This window comes from Enhydra lutris, unplaced genomic scaffold (genome assembly GCF_002288905.1).
Source record: "Enhydra lutris kenyoni isolate GAN:26980312 unplaced genomic scaffold, ASM228890v2 scaffoldscaffold16, whole genome shotgun sequence".
NCBI lineage: Eukaryota > Metazoa > Chordata > Mammalia > Carnivora > Mustelidae > Enhydra > Enhydra lutris.
The window spans coordinates 5151431-5158016 of record NW_019154100.1 but is presented as its reverse complement, the minus strand read 5'-3'; positions in this window follow the sequence as shown (position 1 = coordinate 5158016).

The window sequence follows — 6586 nt, the reverse complement described above, 5'->3', positions numbered from 1 at the left end:
CAGATGCAAGAGCCATCCTTCAAGAACTTGAGACCCAAGAAGAGATTACATTAAATCATAATTCAGGACAAGAGTTTCGAAGATGCCATAATCTTGGATTCCTGTTCCTTCCCTTGCAGTGTAGAACACTCTCAGCGTTGGTGGCTTCTTTCTCTCTCCTTTTTTTTTTCCATCTAATTTTTTTTTATTTTTAGTTAAATTTTTTTATTTTTTTATAAACATATAATGTATTTTTATCCCCAGGGGTACAGGTCTGAGAATCCCTCTGCCCATTTCTTGATTGGATTATTTGTTCTTCGGGTGTTGAGTTTGATAAGTTCTTTATAGATTTTGGATACTAGCCCTTTATCTGAGATGTCATTTGCAAATATCTTCTCCCATTCTGTCAGTTGTTTTTTGGTTTTGATGACTATTTCCTTTGCTTGCAGAAGCTTTTGATCTTGATGAAGTCCCAATAGTTCATTTTTGCCCTTGCTTCCCTTGCCTTTGGCGATGTTCCTAGGAAGAAGTTACTGCCGCTGAGGTCGAAGAGGTTGCTGCCTGTGTTCTCCTCAAGGATTTTGATGGATTCCTTTCTCACATTGATGTCCTTCATCCCTTTTGAGGCTATTTTCATATGTGGTGTAAGGAAATGGTCCATTTTCATATTTCTGTATGTGGCTGTCCAATTTTCCAACACCATTTGTTGAAGAGACGGTCTTTTTTCCATTAGACATTCTTTCCTGCTTTGTCAAGGATTAGTTGACCATAGAGTTGAGGGTCCATTTCTGGGCTCTCTATTCTGTTCCATTGATCTATATGTCTGTTTTTGTGCCAGTACCATACTGTCTTGATGATGACAGCTTTGTAATACAGCTTGAAGTTTGGAATTGTGATGCCACCAACTTTGGCCTTCCTCTGGCTATTTGAGGTCTTTTTGGGTTCCATATAAATTTTAAGATTATTTGTTCCATTTCTTTGAAAAAAAATGGTTGGGATTTTGATAGGGATTGCATTAAACATGTAGATTGCTTTAGGTAGGATAGACATTTTCACAATATTTGTTCTTCCAATCCATGAGCATGGAACATTTTTCCATTTCCAAAAAGCATTTTTATCTACAATGTATACCTCTAGCATCATGGGATCTGATGGGCCACATGGCTGGAAGAGCAGAACAGCTTACACCACAGTTTGGATCTTCTGCAGAGCTCCTTCCTCTAAACTCCATAGACCATATAACCCCTTAAAACTGTTGATGTTACAGGGCCCTGAATTTGTGTGGTATATCTTCCACCTCTGGCATGTATTTGTCTTACTGAGGAGTCCAGAGTACTTGTTATTTATCAAACACTAAGTCTAACTATCATGATGTCATCAACATAGTGGACAAAGGTGATGTTCTATGAAATAGCAACATCATCTGGGTTCTCACAGGCCATATTAAAACTACATTAAGGGACTTACTATAACGCTGGAGCAACTGCATGGATATGTACTGCTCTCCCTCCAGTATAAAAACAAACTGGTTTTGATCATCATTACTGACAGAGATTGAAAGAAATACATTAACTAGATTAACAGCTGTATATCAAGTCCCAGAGGTTGTTTTGATCAGTTGGAGTAAAGACACCAAATCAGGCAGAGCAGCTACGGTTGGGACTACCACTTGCTTAAACTTATGATAGTCCAGTACCATATGTTTCATTTGTCTATTTTTGCCAAGATCATATAGGAGATTTAAAAGTAGAAATGAAGACCATTATTCATTCTTTTGTTAAGTTTTTGACAGGTGTGCTAAACTCTGCAACTTTCCTCAGGATGACATATCACTTCTGGTTCACTGTCTTGGCAGGAGGATGTATGGACAATTTTAGGAGCTTCTACTTGGTCCTTTCCAAGTAATGGCTCTTCTTCAATAGGTCATGAAACCAACGTGAGAATTTTGCCAGCTGATAAAAATATCACAGTTATTTACTCAGGGACTAAAGAAACAACCAGTGTGAGTTTGCAAATGCATTGAACCCACCTGTGAGATGGACTTGTACCGTGCCTCTTATTAATCTGTTTTCTCCATAAGCCCCCACTCTACCCAGAGCACCAGCATTTAGGATCCTTGACATCAGTGTCAGCTCAGAACTTATATCCAACAATTCCCAAGAGGTCTACGTAATCCCCCTTTATTTACTGCACACTCAGGTGTGTAGGTCCCTGTGGGGAAGAAATGAGAAAATATTTATCATATTTATTTGCTACAGCATTGCAGGGCCTTTATAAGAAAAAGTTGGCTTAGATCTCAAAACTGCTATAGGAACATAATTATCAAATGTGCTGACTGACATCTGCTCTCCAGCTGCTTATCTTCTGGATTATGCAAGTCTGGTTATACTTGTCATATTTATCATAGTTTGGGGCTACTCATGCGTCTTCTTCCTAGGAACACACTGTGATCTCGTAAACAAACAACAGACCCTACTTACCATTCTCTTCTTGCTGCTTGCTAGTTTTTTTCCCACCTTGCTTCTCCATATAAGTGCTGCCCTGGGACACTGCCACTCCAGAACACTACCAAGTTTCTTGAGCACAGTTCTATGGCTGTATCTCCTCTGATTATTGCTGGCTTTCAGCAGAAAGCCATCATTGAGTTCTTAAAGATGCTGGTTCCACCTTTAGCAGTGCATTTCCTATTGCCTTGATTGAAGGAGTGTCCTCTGGCAAGTTACCAGGAAAATAAACAAACAGTGGGTTCTCTGGGATCATATAATAAATTTATTTCCTCTGTGAAACTTGTGATCTCTTTTTCAATATTCTTCCAAGGTAATTCTGTCATTTCTATCTGCATAAGACATTATATCTTGACAAGGACATTAAATCTAGAGTCAGGAAAGTGTCCCCTTGGCAATGGATTTCCCCAGTCAGGCTTATATTCTGCCATTCTCACACCACTATGCAATGCCCTTGCAATCTACTATCACATGTGTTACTCTGATTTCTGATGGTAAATACGACAGATATTTTGGGGGGTATGTATTCTCAGGCTCTTATTTTCCTGCTCACTCTATATTGAGACCTGACTCTAGCTACTGGTCCTCTAGGTACTGTATTATTGGGTCTGAGTTTGGCCCATCATAATGTGAAATGTGAAAACATTCTGTCAATAGTAGCATTGTAGGGTGTTCAATGGTGGCTACATTTATGGTGAACATAGCATAAGGCAGAGACTTGGAAAATCACTATGTTGTGCACCTGAAACTAATGTAACATTGTATATGAACAATACTTGAATATTGAATATTTGGATATTTGAATAACAAAAGTTTAAAAAAATTTTAAGTACACATTTTGTCCCAACTTAACCTCTTCACAGAAGCCATCAGTACTTCTATTCTCTTCTATCTTTCCACATGCTCAAAGACTTCATTTACAAAACGCAACTTCTTCTGTGTCATGTGTTCTTATTTTCTCATCCCATTTTTACTGCACCAAACAAGCGTATTGGACCTGATAACTTTGAAACATATGGAAGGTAGTTTTCAGAGACTTCAATGTCACTTAAGGAAATACATGTAATTTAAGAGTCAGAGAATTGTGAATAGACATCTGTGGAAGACATGGCTAGTTGTCTTTTCTCCCTATATATAGAAATAGAATATTTAGCTGCATTGCTACATGTGACCCTGTGTCTGTACTTCTGTATTATGCTCTCAAAATAAAGTAGTGCCTGCCATTTCCTTATACAACCTACCATGGCTATAACATAGACATTATGGTAGCAGTCAGAGCAGCCAACTTGGGTCCCACAATGGAAGCCATGCATTGAGGATGACAGGGTAAAAGATGGAAGAAGCTTGGAAAATGATGGTTATGCAGTTTCCATACCAGCCTTAGTCCATCTACCTGGATTTTTACATGAAAAGGAAAATAAACTTCCACCCTTATTAAGCCTCTGCTACCTTAGGTAACAGTTTGAGTAACTGAACTGATGTTCTGTCTGATCCAATAGCATTAATGTACACTGTCATTAATAATACATTCTATGGCTAAAATTAACAACTCTGGAAAAAACAGATGTTGGTGAGGATGTGGAGAAAGGGGGACCCTCTTATACTTTTGGTGGGAATGCAAACTGGTACAGCCACTCTGGAAAATAGTACTGAGTTTCCTCAAAAGTTAAAATAGAGCTCCCCTACAACCCAGCAATTACACTATTAGGGATTTATTCAAAGGATACAAACACAGTAATTGGAAGGGACACATGCACACCAATGTTTATAGCAACAACATCTGCAATAGTGAAACTATGAAAAGAGCCCAGATGTCCACCGACAGATGAATGGATAAAGAAGATGTGAGATTATATATATATATATATATATATATATAGAGAGAGAGAGAGAGAGAGAGAGAGAGAGTCATGTCTCATATATGATGGAATATTATATCCATACATACATATGATGGAATATTACTCAGCCATCACAAAGAATGAAATCTTGCCATTTGCAATGACATGGATGGAACTAGGGAGTTATGCTAAGAAAAATAAATCAGTCAGAGAAAAACAAGTATCATATAATTTCATTCATAAGTGGAATTTTAGAAACAAAACAGATGAACATAGGGGAAGGGAAGGAAAAATAAAATAAGATGAAATCAAAGAGGGAGAAAAACCATAAGAGACTTAACTCTAGGAAATAGACTGAGGGTTGCTGGAGGGGAGAACAGTGAGGGGATAGGGTAACTGGGTGATGGGCATTAAGGAGGGCACTTGAGGTAATGAGCACTGGGGATTCTATTTAGCTGATGAATCACTAAACTCTACCTCTGAAACTAATAATACACTATATTAATCAATTTAAATAAAAAATAATAATAAAAATAAATAAATGATTAATTCTATACTTTCTTTCACAAAGAGTGGGCAAGAAGTCCCACAATTTATTTCCCTAGTGCTACTGCTATGAAAAGATGAGCTCAAGGATAGATTTTTCTCTAGGGAACATTATGTATAAAAGAAGCAACAGGTAGGACAATTGACACAGGCTTAAAATAATCTTGAATTTTAACTCATAATTCCAACACCCCCCCCAGATGCTTCTCCCCTGCATTCCCTTCCTTGATTTTTTTTTGTACCACCATTCAACCTGTTTCTCAAATTTAAAAATTTAGAAATGATCCAAGACTTCTCCCTCTCTCCATACTGATATACCTAATCATACATTCTAACAAGTACAGATTTTTCATAAATAAATAAAATATAAATAAAAGTAATACATGGCATGAAAAAAATAGAACAAAAAAATATAATTAAAGGTAAATCTCAGGTATCTGGGAGGCTCAGTCAGTTAGGCCTCTGACTCTTGATTTCCACTCAGGTCATGATCTCAGGGTGGTGAGATTGACCCCCCCCCCGCATTGGGCTCTGTGCTCAGCATGGGGTCTGCTGAGGATTCTCTCTCTCTCTCTCTCTGCTTCTGCGCCCTCATCACTGCCTCCATCTCCCTCTTCCCTTGCTTCCCCTCCCCTACTACTCCCCTCTCACACACATGAGTTCTCTCCTCTAAGAAAAAAAGTAAATCTCAGGGCACCTATTGTCTTAGTCAGTTTAGGCCTCTAACTCTTGATTTCAGCTCAGGTTGTAATCTTAGGGTTATTAGATCAAGCCCACATCAGGCTCTGCGTTTCATGTGGAGTTTGCTTGAGATTTTCTCTCTTTCTCTCTAAAATAAATAAATCTTTTTTTTTAAGATTTTATTTATTTATCTGACAGAGAGAGAGAGAGAGATCACAAGTAGGCAGAGAGGCAAGCAAAGAGGAGGAAGCAGGCTACCCACTGAGCAGGGAGCCCAATGCAGGGCTCAATCCCAGGACCCTGAGATCATGACCTGAGCTGAAGGCAGAGTTAACCCACTGAGCCACCCAGGCGTCCTAATAAATAAATATTTTTAAAGAAAAAAAGTAAATCTATTCTTACCCTTAAGCACCAATCTCTTTCCTCAGGTGTGACCATGTAATTTCCTGATATCTCTCAAAAATTTTCATACATATACCATCCTATGTGTACATATTTGTATGCAGAGTCTATATTTATGTACTGTAACATTTTTCAAAAAAAAATTTCTCACGAATGGGATTACACAATATATCCTATTCTACTCCTGAATTATTTCCCCTGGATTCTGGAAATCATTCTGTCTCATAGGGATGTATTAAAATTATTTTTAATGGCTATATTTCAATTTTATGACTATACTACCAACTCCTATTTATGGCCAATTAGGTTATTGCCAATTTTTCTTTGGAATTACCAAAATGCTTCAGTAAATATCTTTGTATAAGTATCTTGAAATTTTGTATAAGTTATTTTGAAATACTTTGAAATTTTTCACAAAGTCTTAGTTAGAAAAATCACTGGAAATTTTCTAGTATGAATTGATATATTAAAGCATCCTAAAATAAATAGGAAAAACATGACCAGTCTGATAGAAAAATATATAAAAGAAATGAATGAGAATTTCATAGCAGAAGAAACATAAACAACCCTAAACATATGAAAAATTTTTCAAAATTCAAAGTATGGCTTTTACTGAACACATATCACTTTTGT